At 43.5% G+C, this 19691-nt stretch overlaps 1 pseudogene; it reads left to right on the top strand.

Annotated features, from left to right (window-relative positions):
- Positions 1-13939: 13939 nt before the first annotated feature.
- LOC128053628 (uncharacterized) lies at positions 13940-14032 on the top strand (annotated as a pseudogene).
- The last annotated feature ends 5659 nt before the right edge of the window (positions 14033-19691 follow it).

The following is a 19691-nucleotide window of genomic DNA, read 5'->3' as shown; positions in this document are numbered from 1 at the left end:
AGTTTAATTTTGAAACATTCTAAAATACTGTTAACTATTTCAGATGCTCATGTATTAATACATTTGGGAGAAATTTTTCAACAACAGTGTTTGACACAAAAATTATTCCTGACTAGTATTGATACCATTTTTAAAATCGAATACTGTAACTGCCCGATTTCTCTCACTTTGCAAGTTCATTCAAATCCAAACCACCCTATTTAGTGCTTCTCTGTAAAAACCTCCCCTGATCATAGTAGCTCACCCTAAGCCCTTTTTTTCCGTATACTGATAGCACTTCTTTACCTCTTAACTTTGGCATTTAATTGCTGTTGTTGTTCAGTCACCAAGTCATGTCCTGCTCTTCGTGACCCCACAGACTGCAGCATGCCAGGCCTTCCTGTCCCTCACCAGCTCCTGAAGTTTGCCCAAGTTCATGTCCATTGCATCAGTGATGCTATCCAACCATTTGGCCCTCTGCCGCCCTCTTCTCCTTCTGCCTTCTATCTCTCCCAGCAGGCATTTAATTATCTGCTGCCTAAAATGGTTGACTACTTGCTTTCCCACATATGGTATTAGTCTTCTTTCTCTAAGGAAGACTATATAAACGTCATTACTATATTTAGTCATCTTTTAATCACATCAGCACTGAGCACAAGATTTTGTATACTGTTAGCTGAAAAATTACACCCCTTTTTTATTTTATCTTTTGGCTGTCCTGCACAGCACACAGGATCTTAGTTCTCCAACAGAGATTGAACCCAGGCCATGGCAGTGAAAGCAATAAGTCCTAAACACTGGACCAGGAGGGAACTCCCCTCCTTTTTGGTTGTTTATTCTCATGCCTGCATGCATGCTAAGTTGCTTCAGTCATGTCCAACTCTGTGCAAAGCTATGGACTACAGCCTGCCAGGCTCCTCTGTCCATGGGATTCTCCAGGCAAGAATACTGGAGTGGGTTGCCATGCCCTTCTCTTATTTCTCATAATTATAGCCGAATAATAACTGTTACATGAATGCTTAGATCGTTTATCCGGTGATTCTCTGAACAAGCCGTCAAACACTTGGCCAAAGTCCTTTGGATGCTGAGTAACTAGTCTCCTTCCTGTAAGGCAACCACTACCTCCTGCTTTGGCAAGTCCTTTCTACCACAAGCCATGAAAGACTTTTGTAATACGGTTTTTATAAGCTATAAAGATTAACTAGCAATGAAAAATCGATAAATAAAAACACATATGATCTCTCACCCTTTGAAAAAGAGAACAAAGGAAGGCAGCACTAAAGATTTCTATTTTTAAAAATCACCATAAGACTTCCCTGATGGTCCAGTGGTTAAGAATTTGCCTGCTGATGCAGGGGACTCAGGTTCAATCTTTGGTCCAGGAAGATTTCACGTGCTGCGGGGCAACTCAGCCTGTGAGCCAGAACTGCTGAGCCCGTGAGCCACAACTGCTGAGCCCGTGAGCCACAACTACTGAGTCCGTGAGCCACAACTACTGTAGATCACACGCCCTAGAGTCCAAGTTCTGCAACAAGAGAAGCCATCGCAATGAGAAGCCCACACTCCCCAACAAGAGAGTAGCCCCATTCACCACCGCAAGAGAAAGCCTGAGCACAGCAACGAAGACCCAGTGCAACCAAAAATAAATGAATAAAATTTTTAAAACGACCATAATTTGCTGTTAGTTAACTTGAATTTTTCCCTCCATCAAGGTAGAACTAGAAATGAGTGGAACACTTATGAAGTACATGGTATTTTCAGCGCAGTCGTGGACATCTTGGGTGACTTTGGACATGTTTTGATTTGCTGTACTGCAGTCTCTCACTTGGAGCGATAACCCTTCCAAGTTACAGATCCATCTAGGACTAAGAATAAATAACAAATATCTTTAAAGTACTGGGTCAATGAAAAGAATGATACACAACAACATCCTCAACAAGTGACCCAGGGAAAACCAATAGATAGTTTAAAATGAAGAGTAGTCCAAATTAGTCACTCTTGGCCCCTACGTCAGCCCAGCTAGTGGGTGGCCTTGGGGAAACTGAAGGGAGTTCATTAATCCATATAAGCATGATATCTGCAAAGAATAAAAGATTGACACAAGCAGGTTTAAACAGAAATGTGTCATCTCACAAGACAAGAAGTTCAGGTGACAGGGTTGTTGGATTTGGTGATGTTACCAAAAACCTGGTTCTTTCCTCCTTTCTCCTTTGGCCATCTTACTCATGGTTACAATATGACTGCCAAAAGCAACAAGTTTCCACTTTCATTCCATATTCGAATCCAGTGGGAAAGAAGGAGGAAAAGCTTTCTTCCAGATCATAATAGATAATAAGCCCTATACTTCAGTCTGACTGGACCAAGAAAGGTTCTAAGTCCACTCCTGGACCAGTTGCTTTTACCAGGCTAAAACATGCTCTGATTGGCTCAGACTAGTCAGGATCTCTTCTGGACTAGGAATGGGGAGATACTTGAGCAAAACCGAAGTTCTGATTCAGGAAGAAGGAAAACAGGGTGACTGCTAGCTCAGCCACCAGTGGTGCCCATTGCTCACCAAAGGTGAAAGCATTCAGCTTGCAAAAGCCCAAGTGGCTCCTGCAATTAAAAAAAGAAAAAAAAAGTTCAAACCCAATTTGTAAGGGTTTGGAAGTGCAACTGAAAGCATAATGATGGCCTTCAGTAATGTATTTTCTCCACAAAAATATTAAAACTATGACTGTTGTTCAGTTGCTAAGTCAAGTCCGACTCTTTGCGACCCCAAGGACTGTAGTCCACCAGACTCCTCTGTCCATGGATTTTCCAGGTAAGAATATTGGAGTAGCTTGCCATTTCCTCCTGCAGGGGATCTTCCTGATCCAATTATCGAACCTCATCTCCTGCAAGAAGCCAGGCTGTTTGTGGTGTTAACCTTTGAATTACATTGCAGTTCCCAGGTGGCTCAGATGATAAAGAATCCACCAGCAATGCGAGAGACCCAGGTTCGATCCCTGGGTGGGGAAGATCCCCTGGAGACGGTAACAGCTACCCACTCCAGTATTCTGGCCTGGAGAATTCCATGGACTGTATAGTCCATGGGATCGCAAAGAGCCAGACATGGACTTTCACTTCACTTGACTTCACTCCAACAGGAGAGTCAGTGCAGCCCTGTCGCCCTCTACTGGAATCATAGTAAAACTGTTGAAGGCAACTTTATTCCTTCCCAAATCTGTTTTTAAAAACCACATACTTCTAGGTTCGAGTATGCAAAAAGATTTTATTATCTTACTTAAAATGTTTCTAGGTTCAAGTATACAAAAAGTCCCCTTGTTTTCTGCTGATGGACTTTGATATTCTTGTTCTGGCTCCAGGGGAGTCATTGTGGAGAAGAAAGGAAATACTGTGAGATCAATCTAGGTCTAAAGCCAAATTAATCATATGGAGCCCCTCAGGGGGTCAGCATTTGAAGGCAAAAGGACAAGGGGCAGCAGAGGATGAGATGGTTGGATGGCATCACCAACTCAGTGGACATGAATTTGAGCAAACTCGGGGAGACAGTGAAGGACAGGGAAACCTGGTGTGACCCAGTCCATGGGGTCACAGAGAGTCGGACATGACTGATCAACAGCAGCAGCAGCAGCAGCAGCCCTACGTGGTCTGAAAGCTGAATGTAAAACACACGGGTTGTCTCCAAAGCAACTGGACTACTAAATAACTGTAGTTTGCAATCAAATGGTCCTTTGGCATTTATAAAACATTTTTACAAGATTCACTGGGCCCCAAGAATGAACTCGGAAGCAGACTTAGGTGACTACTTTTGCTTCATCAATGAGGAACCCAAGGCCTTAAGACATCGTTTTCCCCAGGATATGTAGCTAATAAATAGGAAAATTTGTGCTTTCAGTCCCAGGGCCCATGCTTTTCCATTGACTCCATATCCTACTTTCCCTTCCTGGCTGGTCGGTAAAATGATTTTGTTATCTTACTTAATATGTTTCCCAAGGCAGTTTGATGACAACTCAGATCTTTTAGTTAATTAGTTCCAGACTTTTCCCTGCTAATTTGAGAAACTGATTCATTAGCATGAAATAAAGGGTTTTTCTGGCAGTGGTTTAGAATGAATTCTTTGAGCCAGAAGCCACATTTGGACCTATTCAACTCTTGAAGAAAAGAAAGAATGTAATTTAATTGCATGACTAAATAAACAACAGGCTTAAACTGAACTCATGGCTCAACATCCAGCAGAAAAGAACAGCTGTGCAATTTAATATGTGACAATGCAATTTAATGTTCTAGGGGTAGACAATTTTTCCCTGCTTCCATTCTAGATTCTTTGGCTGGTCTAATAATTAAATTGACATAAGACAGATTAATAAGAGAACAATCAAATTTAATTTTGTATATATAGGATTCCCATAAAAATTTGAGACCCAGGGTTAAGTTGGGCAACTGAGACTTACATGCTATCCTTGGTCAAGCATTGGGTAGGGGTACTTCCCTGGCAGTACAGCGGATAAGACCCTGCATTTTCAAGGCAGGGGGCAGGAGTCTGATCCCTGGTCGGGGAACTAGGATCCCACATGCAGTGCAGCCAAAATAAAGCATTGGACCAGGGGCCTGAGATCTTCAAAAGGGAAGAGGGTAATTCACAAGAAGATAAGAAGAGCTGGTATTTGATGGTTAGATGCTCATCCTTCCATGTAGATAGGTCGTCAAATAAAATGTTGTTTCTACTAGGATCTCTTTTTCTGGACCAGACCCCCTATCTAAGTTCTTTTAGGCAGTTAAGGGAAAGTAAAAGTCTTCCCTGAGTCTGCTGGGTCTTGACTGCCTTCAGTTCAAAACAATCCACATGCCAAAGTGGCCTATTTGCGGGTGACCTATTCGCCTTCCCTTCACTGTTTAACTTTTTTCAGCATGTCACTTTCTTGGCTCATAGATTAACTTTGTTTGCATATAATTTAGTAAGATAAGTTAACAAATTCCATTTTTTCTTTGAATCTGTTAAAAAAATCTTTTTAAACAGCAAGTCTCAGACTGTATTCGTCTCCATGTTTTCAGATGACGTGGTTCTTTGCTTTAGGAAGAGAGAAGGTGCTGGAGATTAAGTCAGTGACATGGGATGTTTGTAGCCTGTGTCCACCTTCTGCGCTCTGAGTTGGGGTTAGGATTTCTTTGGGGGCCTCTGCAATTTCTCTCTTCCGTGTCCTGCCTCCCCACCAAGAAAACACCCAGGACAGCTCAGATGTGAACATTACAGGTATGTGGAGGGTTGTAGCCCTTCACTGGTGGTGGCTCAAGTGTACAGAATTATGACTATTCCAGCTGGGAAGACATGTTGGGGCTCCCCAGAGTAACTTACCTCATTTAGCAGCACAACACAGCTCCAGATGGGTTATTTGGTTTTAGCTGCTTTTTCCAAGTGGCTATAAAGTCATAGGAGGTTCTGGTTTTATTAGTTCCATTTAGGTACAACTGGTGATTTCCTGTTTTTAGTCAATGCTGGAGAGAGAGCTGGCCAATCCCTGGTGACGTGGTCTATGGATCCATCACCCCTGCTTTTAATTACTCCGTGGGTTGCGTGCTAAGTCACTCCTCTGTCCATGGGATTCTCCAGGCATTAACACTGGAGTGGGTTGCCATTTCCTCCTCCAGGGGATCCTCCCAACCCAGGGATCGAACTTGCATCCCTTACGTCTCCTGCATTGGCAGGTGAATTCTTTACCACTAGCACCACCTGGGAAGCCAGTCAATTGTGCAGCTGCAGGTGGTTTTCTCAGCTGGTTCTTGAGTTGTGTATTCAGTTGTTTCAGAAGTTGCTGAGTGAAGTTTCATCTAACTTTAGGATGTCCACAGCCCACACTCCGAAACCTCAGTGTTAGGGAAGTGTAATTTTTAGACATAACTTTTTTAGCTTAAAAACCACGTTTTACTTTCAGGTCAATTTACAGGCATTAGTCTGTTGATCCCTAGTAATTTTTTTTTTAATTGAAGTATAGTTGATTTACAATGTCTCAAGTGTACAGCAAAGCATTCAATTATATACATATGTGTGTATAACTTTCCAGATTCTCTGCCATTATAGGTTATTGCAAGCTATTGAATATAGTTCCCTGTGCTGAACAAGTAGCTTCTTGCTGTTTATTTATCTTATATGTAGTAGTGTATGTCTGTTAATTCCAAATTCCTCATTTATCCCTTCCTTCCAACTAGTAATTTTTAAATGCAAATGAAAAGCTGGTCTGTTCAGCCCCACCTGTCCACACCCAGTCTTGCAAGCTTCTTCTACAGTTCAGTTATTCATGGCCTCTCACATAGAAGGAGGTGGCCCCTGAGGTGCTGAAGGAGTCTGTTAAGAAGCAAGTCCAAACTGCGCAGGCGCTGAGGACAGAGCCATTTAGTAAATGACCAAATGGCCCTGGGCGAGGGGATGCTCACTTAGCATTCAATGCCATGGGCATTTCCCACGTCAGTTGGACACCATGCTGTGTGTCCTGGGGAAGGCAGCCATAGGTGGGAGCTCCTGGGATCTGTTCCAACAGGTTGGTGGGTTTGATTATTGTGCAAATACAAAGTTTACACCAAGAATATGGCTGGCTCAGCGGTGTCACAGCAAGCATCCCAGGACGACCATTAGCTTTTAGGCAAGCTTTCAGTTTCTGTTACATCTGTTAGATAACATGCCAAAGAATTTGAATATAGCAACCCTCCCACGAGGAAATAAAAGCTGAAGACAGTTCCTGTAACGTGGGTGGCTGGGAGGAGGTATAATGACAACTTCTTAGAAAGACAGATGGCACAATAGTAACAGCTCAGATTAGAGCCAATTCTACCTGGGTTCAAATCCCAGAGATGCTATTTACAGCTGTGTGGCTTCTGGGTGGTAAACCTGCCCAGGCTTCAAGTTCTTCATCTGTAAAATGGAAATGATACTAACAGTGCTTATTTCTTGGGGAGGTAAATGAGTTAACAAACAAAAAGTACATGACGTGTAAAATGTTCCACTCTAGTCTCTCAAGGGAAAACTGTGAATTCGTTACAGACACCACCCACCTTGCACTTAGAGCTTTAAGCTGACAGTCTCCCATTTGCCTCTCACAACAGCCCTAGGAGGTTGGCTAGGTAGGAATTAATGCCTCTCTGCTGTAAAATGTGACGATTAACAGCCAAGAAATTTCTCTGCTGTAAAATGGAACGATTAATAGCCCATCGGGAGTGGCTCTTCTCTAAATTGTAGACATGCATTTTCCAACCAAGCCTATTTCATTTGGTTGCAACTGATAGATAAAAACCTTTTAAAACTACTTTTATTTATTTATTTTTATTTTTGGCTCTGCTGGACCTTCATTGCTGTGCAGGCTTTCTCTAGTTAGAGCAAGCAGGGGCTGCTCCCTGGTGGTGGTGTTCTGGCTTCTCATCTGGGCGGCTTCTCTTGTTGAGGAGCACGAGCTCGAACACAGGCTCAATAGTTGTGGCGAATGAGCTTAGCTGCTCCGCGGCATGTGGGATCTTCACCACTGAGCCACCAGGGAAGCCTGATAACAACTTTTTTAAACTGCATGAATTCTGCTTCATCCTACCAACTTCTGCAAATTCCTCACTCACCCGCTGTGTCCAACCAAAGCAAACTTCAAGTGTATGTTCGCCACCTCTAAGCTTTAGCCCAGGAAATTCTTTTTTTTTTTAAGACTTTTTGATGTGGACCCCCCTTTTTTGGTCTTTATTGAATTCATTACAATGTTTGTTTTATGTGTTGTTGTTGTTTTTTTTTTTTTGGCTGAGAGGCATGTGGAATCTTAGCTCCCCAAACAGGGATAGAACCTTCACACCCTGCATTCGAAGGTGAAGTGTTGCTGGCCAAAATCTTGGCTTTCTCTGTCACTGAAGTGGAATTTAAAAATATGGAAATACAAGTCTGGAAGAAATAGAAAAGTGACTTTAATTCCCAGCTGGTGGAGAGGGGAACATAGTAGGTTCATGCCTCAAGAACTGTGTCCCCTTCTATGAGGAGTCTAGGGGCTTATACTAGAAGAGGGCTCGCAGTCAGGAGTCTGTGATGAGGAACAAAGGTGTTAAGAACTTGAGTTCTTCCTCTTGCATTGTTTCAAAGACAGTCACAGGCCGGAGTCAGTAACCCAGTGATTGATTCTGGCCATTTGGTGGCTCTTCGGCCTTCTTTCTGATGTGTAATTACAAGGGGAAGGGTGCTGCAAGGATAAATACCAGAGACAGGATGTATTTAGCATACGGTCAAAGGAAAATAGATGTGAAGTGTAGCTCCTACAGAGTTAGGGGACAGAAAAGCAAACTTAGATACTGACATGCAGAGTTAGAAGCAGTTAAAGTCGAAAAAACTAGGAATGTTCAGGCTTGCTCACTGTTCTGTTTGTCTTCTTTGTTCTCAGTAAAGGGAAAGGAAAAAAAAACCTCACTCTTTTCTTCTTTCCTTCTCACTGCAACAGAAGTCGTAACCACTGGACTGCCCGGAAGTCCCTAATCCAGGAACTTCTCAATGAACATGTTTCCGTGCGATATCAGGCACACACTCACACACACACTTGCTAGTTTCTCTGTTTATGAGTTACAAAGTCACTATTTGTTTACCATCATCATTATAAGAAGCTTTATTTTTCCAAACCAGAAATAATCCAAATGTCTACCACATGAGAATGGAAGAAGAAATCATGGTTTATTCAAACAAGAGGCTACTTCTCAGCAGCAAATAGGAATGAACTACAGATACATGTAATGATGTGAATTCATCTCAAAAATTCTATATTGAGTGAGAAAAGCCAGACACAGAAGGGAATCTACCTTATAATTCCACTTACATGAATCTTTAGAAATGACAGAACAAATTTAATGTGATAGAACTAAGAATATTGGATGTCAGGTCAGGGGGAGGTGAACACAAGGAATGATTAGAAATGCGGCACATAGCGGCTTCATGAGGTGTTAGAAATGTTCTGTCTCTTAATAGGAAAACAGGTTAAGCAGAAATACTTTAAAACTCATTGAACTGGATACTTAAAGTCTGTGCATTTTACTGCAAGTAAATCATATCTCAATAAAAGCTGTCAGCTGTAGGTGGTTATACAGTTATGATTAAAAGGGAAGTGACTTCCCTGGAGGTCCAGTGGTTAAGACTTCACCTTCCACTGAAGAATCTAAGCTACTCCATTTTGTAAGGTTCCGGGAAAAGAGCCTTTGGAAATCCAAGACCTTTGGAAATCCCCTGACCTCACCCCACCCCCTGTGAACCAATCAGAACCCTTGGCCAGCCTGGGAAATTCGAATCAAGCCTGGGAAATGGGAACCAATCAGCACCCGTGGCCAGCCTGGGAAACGAGACCCAATCAGAACTCAACACCTAACCCTTCACCAGAAGGTGACCAATCAGACCCGGAGACTCCCGTTTTTCGAATTTTTCCCCCGCGAGAATACCCTATATAAGCAATGTAACCCAGAGCTTAGGGCTCCTCCCTACAGCCGCTGCGTCAGTATCGGTGGGAGCCCCAGCTGGAGCTTGGTAATAAAAACTCTCTTGCTGTTGCATCGGATATCAGCTCCCTGGTGGTCATTGGGAGATTTCGCAACTTGGGCGTAACACCACTGCAAGAGGCACAGGTTTGATCCCTGGTTGGGGAGCTAAGATCCCACACGCCTCCTGGCCAAAAAAACCAAAACAGAAAACAAAAGCAATATTGTAATAAATTCAATAAAAGACTTTTAAAATGGTCAACATCATAAAAATCTTTACGATAAAAAAAAGCAACCTTCCCAGAAATACAGATATGAGTAGGCATATAATTGGGAAGGGCTAATTTTGAATTTATGCTGGATCTGCTCCTGTAACTTTAACCTCATTTTGCCACTTTTGTTATTGTGGTGGTGGTTCAGTTGCTCAGTCGTGTCCGACTCTTTTCGACTCCATGGACTGTAGCCCACCAGGCTCCTCTGTCCATGGAATTTTCCAGGCAAGAATTCTGGAGTGGGTTGCCATTTCCTTCTCCAGGGGAACTTGCCGACCCAGGGAGCGAACCCTGGTCTCCTATACTGCAGGAAGTCTCCTGCACTGCTGGCAGATTCTTAAATGACTGAGCCAGGAAGGAAGCCCCTTTGTTATTGCAGGTAAACATAATGGCCTGCCTCGGGGAGATGGCCTGAGCTGCCCACTTTCAAAGGACGGCAAGGAAGTGAAACTAACACATTCCCCTGCCTGAGGTTTGCCATTCTAGGGTACCTTTGCAAGGACTGAATAGTCCTTTTACTTTGATTCCTTACCTCCCCCCTCCCACCATCTCTGATCCATAAAAGAACCTGGCAACCAGGCCCCAATAAGATGGTTCTTTTGAGGCGCTACCCTGCCATCTTCTTGGTCAGCCGACTCCTGAATAAAGTCCCTTCCTCGTCCCAACACTTTGTCTTGGATTCTTTGGCCCATCTTGAGGAAAGCAGCATGAGCTTGGACTCAGTAACAAGCACGCCAACTATTTAGATGCCCATGTTCATGCAGAAAAGATGATTGGGTGGCATCACTGACTCGATGGACATGAGTCTGAGCAAACTCTGGGAGATGGTGAAGGACAGGGAAGCCTGGAGTGCTGCAGTCCATGGGGTTGCAAAGAGTCAGACACAACTGAGGAACTGAACAACAACAATTCATACAGACTATTGACTAACATTCAATAGACAAGAGCAGCATAACGTGGCAGAAAATGAAAGATTCCTTTGTTCTTGGACACTACAACATTAAGGTGAGCAGTATCTTGAATCAAGCAGTCCAGATTACTGACTCATTTAGGGACCCATTGTTAATTTACAATGTTGTTTTTAAATGTAGCCTTTTTTCTTTGGTTAAGAAAGATGCTCCAGAACAGTAAACTCCACCTATCTGATCACACTGTGATATTGTTCTTGTTTTATATATATATATATATAAAATCTCACATTAGCCTACGACTTGATTTTTTAAAAATATTCAAACTCAGAAGAACCTCTCCTCTCCCCTGTGGTCACATTTACATCCCCTCAGACAGCAAGATATCTCAAAACAAGGCACTGTTTTTGTGAGAATGGGGGTGACTGGTGCAAATCCTTCATGCGCCTGGGAAAACAACTAAGGTGATGAGTCACTAAGAAGACCATGTCCTGCCCTCTTGGGTGTAGTAATTAAAATTCCTCTAGAGGGTGGGGATTACAGGCCAGCTTGCCCTCTGGAGAGAACAGCTCAGGGAGCAATCGCCAAACAAGTGGGGCAGCTGGTGGGAGCGGAATCTTTGGGACTCCCCAGTCTACCCCAAGGAGAATTGTCCTAGGTTTCCTGACCCCACTGCTTTCTCTCCCAGTTGGCAGAGTTGGTGGGAAACGGAGAACTCCTCCCTCTCCCAAAATAAACAACGATGGGGACTCACTCCTATTTCCAGGCTCAGAAACATTCCAAGTCTCCCTGAGCTTAGTTGTAGCTGAAGCTCTAGACATTACCACAGTGCATTAGAAAGACCCATTTCTCTCTGACTGTCTGCTTCACACTTGAGATATAACAGGAAGGTGAGGAAGGTGTATGTGTGAGAGGCAGGGAGAGCGGATGCATCAGCCATACATGTGCTTAGAGAGAAGCTTCCCTATAGTTCTTCACTGGTGCTTCAGGAAGGTCCCCTGGAGGAGGGCATGGCAACCCACTCCAGTGTTCTTGCCTGAAGAATCCTATGGACAGAGGAGCCTGGCAGGCTACAGTCCATAGCGTCACACAATCAGACACGGCCGAAGCAACTTGGCACAGCACAGCACATGGAAACAGGGGAGTGCCCTATTCAGTGGTATGGCAGGAACTGCTCTATCCTATACTCTGCGTTTTCCCTTTCTTTCAGCATTTCCTCTTTGGGGGTTAGGTATATGCCTATTCAGAATAAATACATTTCCCAGCACTCTTTGCAGGTAGATGTGGCCAAGGGACCAAGTTCTGTCCAGTGGGAAGTGTGTGACAGCCTCCTGGAACTTTCCTTGAAAGATTACAGGCATGTTCCCTTTCCCCTTCATCCCCTTAAGCATCCTGCTTCTCCAGTGGCAGAAATGATGGCTGATGGTCCAGCGGTTAAGATGCCATGCTTCCACTGCAGGGGGCACGGGTTTGATCCCTGGTCGGGAAACTAGGATCCCACATGTTATGTGGCAGGACTAGAAAAAATAATAAAATAAAAATCGAAAAAACAATGATGGCTCAAGCTCCTGCCACTGTCTTGAACCGTGAGGTCAAGGGCCACACTCTAAGGCTGCATGCGGTGAGCTAGAAAGCCCAAGTTTTCCGTCCCTGAGGTCTACATGGAGAGAGCTGATGTACTGTCTGGATTGCCTCTTCCAGACTTCTTTCTGCTGAAGCCCTTGTTCTTTCACTGGTAACTGAGTCTAATGGAAACAGCAAGTCACTGAAAGCAAGTCACTGAGAACAAATGCAACCTGGAAGGTATTCCATGACATGAAGAAAATTTTTTCAAAGTTTTCCTGAGGCCAGAAATATACTCCATGATGCTCAATGTATAGCAAGATTCAGTGAAAAATCCTGAGAGCTGGGCCATCTCATTCCAACTTCAGAGAGAACCCATGTAGTACCAGGATCAGGGTATTCATAGGTGTCCCAGGGTGTCAGAGGGCTGAGAGGATGAAATCTGGAGCCAAAAGGACAAGCCTCAACCCAGGTCACATGCTGCCACCAGCTTTACATAGTCTGATGGATTTAGGGTATCTGGACAAGATACTTTTGTCCATATTAGGGTATTACTTTTTCTTTAATAACTAGCCATCTGACATTAAGCTTGTTACTCAGCCTCTCTGGGTCTTTTTATCTGCAAAATGAAGGGTAAGACAGTTCCCTGGAAAGTTGGCCCCCCAACACTCCAGCTGGTCCATGACAGTTTTCATCTGTTCTTTTGATGAACATGTCAGGGTAAAGAGCAGACTAGAAGGATTTTATATTCTGAGATCACGTCTTCCTACATTTTCAGTGTGAAAATTTTTGTTGCTGATTTAGAAATGATTGTGGGCTTTCTAGGTGGTCAAGAATCCACTTGCCAATGTAGGAGACACAGGTTCAATCCCTGGGTTGGGAAAATCCCTTGCAGGAGGAAATGGCAATTCACTCCAGTATTCTTGCCCAGAGAATCCCATGAACAGAGGAGCCTGGCAGGCTATAGTCCATAGAGTCTAAAAGAGTCGGACACGACTGAACAACTGAGCGTTAGAAATGATTGCAGTTATAGATGCAATTATAGATTGGCTTGTGGGTGTGGTTTCAAATATTTTCACTTGGCAAAATTAAAAGTTGGCTCGTCCTCTCCTTCTTCCCTTTCTTATCCTTCTTCTTCCTCCTCATCCCCTTCCCTCTCCCCTTTGTCTATTTTTTAATTTTCTGAACTGAATACTTCAGACCCTCTAATTCATTCCTCCCATCCACACTAAGAGGCCAGAATTATCCTCTTTTTTTTTTTTTTTTCAGATAGAGAGATTAAAACTCAGAGAGGTTAATTAAATTACTCAAGGTCACATAGCTGGCAAAATGCATTCACTTTATATCTAGCTTCCTGCCTCCATACTGAACATGAATAAGTGAAAGATAAAAAGAAAAGAAATTAGATAAAAAGATAAGGCATCCTTTTTTCTAATTACAAAGCTATGATGCAGTACCTTTGAAGCAATTTCTGTACAAACAGCAGAGTTAAAAAATCATTTTGGCAAAAATGGTACATGTGTCCTTACATGTAAAAGGTGTAACTATGAGGAAAATATCTTAGTTTGGGGACATCTTTGCAATAATAGATGAAGTACAACTATCTCCTTCCTCAACATTTCAATAAAAAAGATGATAGTCAAGGGTAACTGAAATTAAAATAAAAATACAAAGCCTGAGATTTTGGAGAGAAGAAATTTCTATAATCTATACGTAGCGCGGTGTCTAGTGCCTAGTGAGCAGTTATAAACAGCAGCTCTAGTGCTCACTTTGGCACATATATACTAAAATCAGAACAATACAGAGATTAGTATGGCCCCTGCTCAAAGATGACAAGAAAATTCGTATTTTTTATGTATAGCTGAATCACTTTGCTATACACTAGAAACTAACAAAACATTGTAAATCAATTATACTTCAGTTTAAAAAATAGCTTTCACTCCTTCTTTCCATCAAAATTGCTGAGCAAACAGCATGTGCCGACACTGTTATGTATACATAACTGGAATACAGCAGCTGAGCAGCTAGACAAAAGCCCTGCCCCTCGGAGCTGACATTGTTAGGCTAGTTACACCTGTAATTACATCCTCTGCCGCAGCTTTCACTCACATGCACTCTCTCTGCTCACAGGAGGAAGGAGAGAGGTTCATGGCCACGCTCTGCAGCCCTTCAAGGCCACGGCAGCCTGGACGTGGTGGGTAATCAGAAATACAGGGCCGCAGCTGCCAGCTTCCTACTGGGTGCAGAGGAGGAGTGCTCTCTGGGGGAAAGGAAAGGTGACAGGAAGGAGGAACTGGGTAAAGGCAGGAGGTCAGAAGAGGCTGGCAACCAGAGGACCAGGACTTGGGTCTAAAATCTTCCTTCAAGCAGTTTGGGCAAATCCAATGTCGGAGCAGAAAACCAAAACTCTACATGGTAGTACCTGCCTGCCTGTCACTCCCAACTCTGGCCTTCATTCCACCCATGCCAGGAGGCCAGGTACCTTCTGGATTAAGGAATGTTGATAGGAGCCCTTTGGGCCCTTTGTGTCTCATACCACACAGCTTTCTTGTGGGAAACCATAAAAGTGAAAAGGTTTGGGGGTCAGAAGCCCCAGTTCTCTTTCTGGCCTGTATCTTGCCATTTTCACCTCTTGCCTCATCTAAACCCTACTGCAGCATCTCTCACTCCCAGAGCAGAACCTGAAGCACCCGCCCAGAGAACCTCTTGGGTTCCAGGGAACACCGTTTGCAAACTATGCAAAACTCTCCCCTCAAAATTTCTTTCAGACTTGGTATGAGCCTTTTAAAAAGAGTTACTGTTATTAACAACAACCACCACCAAAAAAGAGTTGGGATTATAAGAAAATCATGAACTCTGGGAGTGGGACTCAGGCACTGAGAGTTTCTCAACAGTTTGCCAGGTGACTAATCCAGGCCTGGGAAGCAGGGATTAAGGAGAATAATCAAAACATCAAGGAAATGCCTCAGTGCACAAATGTATAACATGCTTTGGAAATATAGATGAGTTAAAGATAAGTTGTGCTTCAGGATGGGAGAGGATATAAGGGAAAGTCACAAAGGGGAGGCAATATCTGAGCTCAACTTTAAATTATGAGAGAGGGGTCCCTAGGGCCTCCCTACTTAAGATGTGGTCTGCAGGCCAGCATCACTGACGTCTCCAGGCCACTTGTTAGAAACACATAATCCTGGAACTTTCCTGGAGGTCCAGTGGCTAAAGTCTGCACTCCCAATGCAGGGGACCTGGTTCAGTTCCTAATTGGAGAACTAAAATCCCACCTGCCACAGCTAAGATGCAGCTCAGCCAAAGTAGAGCGGACTTTTGGACTCGGAGGGAGAGGGAGAGGGTGGGATGATTTGGGAGAATGGCATTGAAACATGTATACTATCATGTAAGAAACGAATCGCCAGTCTATGTTCGATGCAGGATACAGGATGCTTGGGGCTGGTGCACGGGGATGATCCAGAGAGATGATATGGGGTGGCAGGTGGGAGGGGGGTTCATGTTTGGGAACTCATGTACACCCGTGGTGGATTCATGTCAATGTATGGCAAAACCAATACAGTATTTTAAAGTAAAATAAAGTAAAAATAAAAATTTTTTTTAAATTTCTTAAAAAGAATGAAAGAAACGCATAAGCCAAGGTCCCCTCCCAAACCTGCTAAATGAGAATCTGCATTTTAACAAGGTCTGCAGGTTATTAATAAGCACGTTTAATGTGAGATACCTTGGGCTAAATGGACTAAACAGCACTCACCATCATAAACCTGGTCAGTTTAGATTTAACATAGTGTACTACACCTGAAGTTGATTTTTCAATTTATCTTTTAAAATAAATCCCAAACCTGATATTCTCAAAGTTGACCCAAATGCCATTTCATGATGACATCTGCAGGTCTGAAAGTGAGGACTGAGTATTTTAATGAGTCCGCTGATGGAGAGTATGTCCATACTATAGGTGTGGATTGCCCTCAGATAGCTCTGGAGGTTGGAGAGGCTGGGACATAGGTCCCTTCCAGCATGGGATTTAGCTCTCAGTGCAAATAGGCCAATGTTCTTGCCCTCAGACACATGCTGGAGCACAGCCTTCCCCGTGGGTACCATTTTAACTTGCATCACATTGCTTAGTGATCGGTGTGGGGTTAGGGGTAGAGGGTTGGGGATGTGTAGACTGCTCTGAAAGGCTGCTGGTCCAACAGCTCAGCTTCTGGTCTCAAGGAGCTAAGCCCATGGCCTAGTTTAATTCTCAATTCCAACTGGCTGTTAGGATAGCTCCAGGCAGACATGTTTTGGCACAACCCAGGCCAGTTTGGGTTTTATTTTTCAGCCGCTTCTCTGAGTAAAGAAATAAATCACTTTTTGCCTGAAAATACTATGAGCAATGAATTCTTTCATGCAAATCCACCTACCTGATGGGCTGAACACAATTATGGAAGATAGCACATTTCAGTAGGTATGTAGAATGAAAATCCTTGAGACTCCCGTGAGGTTCATGCGAGAAATGAATTAGGAGCCACACATCCAGCTCTCACCGCGGTGCTCTTGGAGCAGAAAATGCACTCTGCACTCCTCCCTTTCTACACTGCAGTTGCCCTGCCCAGAGGCATATGGGATCCTAGTTTTCCCACCAGGGATCGGACCTACACTCGCCTGCAGTGGAAGTGGAGTCTTAACCACTCAAGACTGCTGCTTCCCAAGCAGGGTCCACAGACCCGGTAACCAGGTTATAAACACCATTCTTGGACCACTTCCACCAACTCCAATAGAAGAGTTTGAAGAACCCACCATTAAAACCACAACCTCATCCAGGCCAGTTATGCCATAGTATCTTTTGAAGTCCTCCAAGAAAACGAGAGTCTAAAACCATCTCCTATTGTAAATAGCAGTTCTCTGAACATTTTCTTTCTACCCACATAAACCTTTTGTACTTGAGAGACTGGTTCCTCTTCTTTGCCAAGGAAGGCCATCATCTAGCTACACGGTTTTAAAAAAATATTTATTTATTTGGCTGTGCCAGGTCTTCACTGAGGCACATGGGATCTTTAGTTGTGGCATGTGGGATCTTAGTTCCCTGACCAAGGATTGAACTCGTGCACTCTGCATTGGGAGTTCAGTCTTAACCACTGGAAACTGGGGAAGTCCCCTTCATGCATGATTGATCCCATCCAGCCTCTGGTCTCCATCTTGCTTTGTTTGTTCACAGCCCTTACCCTTCTCAATTTTTATGTTTTTATTTGCCCCAGCCCTCCTCTCCCCTACTTGAGAGTATTCCTTCTTACTGTATCTGTGACAGTCTTCAGTTTATTCTATTTCTCTGCTCAGCATTCCTCTTCCCACCTAAATAAGTACTCCTAAGCTTTTATCTCCAGACCTCCTCTCTTCTGCTTTTCTTCTGAGGAGTTTTCTTCCCCTTGATAGAGCTTCCTTAAACACATCTGGGAAGATAGTCCCAAATCTTTATTCCCTTCAGCCCTAGACCAGCCTTGTAAGTTTTTACTTGACATCTCCGCTTGCCTGCCAGACCCAGACTCCTCACCTTCCACTGGACTAGCTTCTTCCTGTGGATGCCTGGTCTAAGTCAATGTCTGCAAAGAGGCTGCACTTCTAAACATCGCTGAGCTTAACATGAACTTTCTCCACTATCATCATCATTATTTTACTGCCTCATTGGTTCCCTGAAACTCAGCAGCTTTCCATTTTTTAAATTCATGGTCTCCCTTCTGCAGAGGGAAGAACAAAATCAAAGTGGTTTTGAAGAGTCCTAACTTTCTCAACTTGATTACAACCCAGAGCTCTGACTTTTCTTTGACATTCGTGGGCCCAGACAAGAGCCGTCCAATTTCTTCCCCAGGTTTATTTCAAGTGGAATGAACCTAGAAGGACCCTTAACACTGGGGTCCTGGAACTGTTAGGATGCGAACCCAAGATTTTTGTACATCTGGTGGAGTGTTTGCTCACAGTTCCCTAAACACACCCACGCTTTCCTTCTGCCACGGTAATATTCCCTTCCCTCCTTTCCTATTAGTTGAAATTATATCTAGCCATTGCTCAAAATTTACCATAAACAGCAAAATCTGTAACCTCTCCCTCCTTTGAATGATTTTGAACCATGCCTACTATGAGTGTGAACTTTTTTATCTTTTGTCTTTTTTTTTTTTTATCACTCTGCACAGCCTTGTGAGATCTTAGTTCCCTCACCAGGGATTGAACGTGGGCCTCAGCAGTGAAAGTATTAAGTCCTAACCCATGGACCTTCAGGGAATTCCCCAGTGTAAGTTTCTTAGTGACTAAAAGGAGTTTCCCACTCATTTCTTTATCTGCTACCACCCCAGGCACCACCCCATCTCCCACCTGGGCATAAGGCCTTGAAGACAAGTGCACGATAAATGTTGTCCCCTTGGTGTCCAAGAAGTGTGTCTGATCATCAGTTTTTGTATAAAACCTATTTCTTTTATTCCAGCATTCACATGTTTTACAATTTAACATTGGTGAAGTCGGGATTCATCCTATAATCGTTGACTGCTGTAATTTAATTAGCAGCATTTTTTCCTCTCAGTGGTACATAAACTATGGGGGCATCTTACATTTGATGGTGCCTTAGATTCAGTGAAGTCAAGCATCATTCAAGCATCTCTGATAACAATTATGTGCAGTCATCTGTCCTCTCTCTACGGTGAATCATTCTCTTCTTAAGGTTTCTTTAATTCCTGTTCTCCACTCCTACAGTTGTCTCCTCTTTACCTCATTTAAATCTCTACCTTTCTCACGTAGAGTCACATTATTACACTGCAATAAGACTGTGCTAAATCCGAAGGTGTTATTGGCTCATGATAAAATGCTGTCTACAATTCTGTTTGCTATAGAATGAATGCCAGTTCACTATATAAGCTAGTTAAAATACATCTTTATTTTTGTTTAGTGTGAACAGGCCACCATGCTAAAGGAGCTTCCATTTATGAAGACAACGTGGTCAGAAGTCAAGCACTGTTGAAATTAAATACGACAACTAGAGCAACAGGATGTATTTTTAACGACGATGTAATTATCATTCTTTGAGCAGCAGTGTGGCCTAGAGAGTCTCCAGAGAGTAAAGGTTTCTAAACATTTCCAGATGCCCTGTACCATGCAATTTCCTTCTTTATGTACCTTCATTCTTCATTTGTTTACGAGGCTGGGAGAGCCACTGGTCTTGGGCCAGGCAACTACATGGAGGGGACTCTGTCTCCATCAGCATGGGTGGGCGGGGAGAGGTTGGGGGACCTGCCATGACTTCGAGTGTTGCAGAAATAGCACGTCTCTCACCTCTTCCCGCAAACTAGGATCCTGCAAAAAAAGATGACTTGCCCCACAGACTCTACACTCTGCGATCCCAAACTATTCTGCCTCTCTCAAGCTTTTTGCTCAGGCCAATCCTTCCATCCACAGCAGCACTAATGAGACTTTCTGTGACTGTGGAAATGTTTTATAACTCTGCACTATCCAATACAGCAGCCACTGGCCACATATGGCTATT

The sequence above is a fragment of the Budorcas taxicolor genome, chromosome 9 (assembly GCF_023091745.1).
Source record: "Budorcas taxicolor isolate Tak-1 chromosome 9, Takin1.1, whole genome shotgun sequence".
In the NCBI taxonomy this organism is placed as follows: domain Eukaryota; kingdom Metazoa; phylum Chordata; class Mammalia; order Artiodactyla; family Bovidae; genus Budorcas; species Budorcas taxicolor.
The sequence above is the reverse complement of the archived record's forward strand: the minus strand, read 5'-3'. Positions and strand labels throughout refer to the sequence as shown.